Source organism: Arachis stenosperma, chromosome 4 (genome assembly GCF_014773155.1).
Source record: "Arachis stenosperma cultivar V10309 chromosome 4, arast.V10309.gnm1.PFL2, whole genome shotgun sequence".
Classification (NCBI taxonomy): Eukaryota; Viridiplantae; Streptophyta; class Magnoliopsida; order Fabales; family Fabaceae; genus Arachis; species Arachis stenosperma.
In genome coordinates, this window is record NC_080380.1 from 119,771,914 (window position 1) to 119,772,562 (window position 649).

At 40.4% G+C, this 649-nt stretch overlaps 1 non-coding gene across 1 annotated transcript; it reads left to right on the forward strand.

Annotated features, from left to right (window-relative positions):
* The first annotated feature begins 313 nt into the window (after positions 1-313).
* On the forward strand, positions 314-421 carry LOC130977603 (small nucleolar RNA R71). Its single transcript, XR_009085289.1, has one exon. It is a non-coding gene; the product is annotated as a small nucleolar RNA R71 (small nucleolar RNA).
* The last annotated feature ends 228 nt before the right edge of the window (positions 422-649 follow it).

Below are 649 nucleotides of genomic sequence, written 5' to 3' on the forward strand. Positions count from 1 at the left end.
TGCCTGGTGCAGCTTGCATTCCAGACAGACTTTGAGAAATCATATTGACTTGTTGAGTCAATATTTTGTTCTGTGCCAATATAGCATTCAGAGTATCAATCTCAAGAACTCCTTTCTTTTAATTCGTCCCATTGTTCACAGGATTCCTTTCAGAAGTGTACATGAATTGGTTATTTGCAACCATTTCAATGAGTTCTTGAGCCTCTGCAGGCATCTTCTTCAGATGAAGAGATCCTCCAGCAGAGCTGTCCAATGACATCTTGGACAGTTCAGACAGACCATCATAGAAGATACCTATGATGCTCCATTCAGAAAGCATGTCAGAGGGACACTTTTTGATCAATTGTTTGTATCTTTCCCAAGCTTCATAGAAGGATTCACCTTTCTTCTGTCTGAAGGTTTGGACTTCCACTCTAAGCTTACTCAATTTTTGAGGTGGAAAGAACTTTGCCAAGAAGGCATTGACTAGTTTTTTCCAAGAGTTCAGACTTTCTTTAGGTTGTGAGTCCAACCATATCCTAGCTCTGTCTCTTACAGCAAAAGGGAATAGCATAAGTCTGTAGACCTCAGGGTCAACCCCATTAGTCTTGACAGTGTCACAGATTTGCAAGAATTCAGCTAAAAACTGATGATGATCTTCCAATGGAAG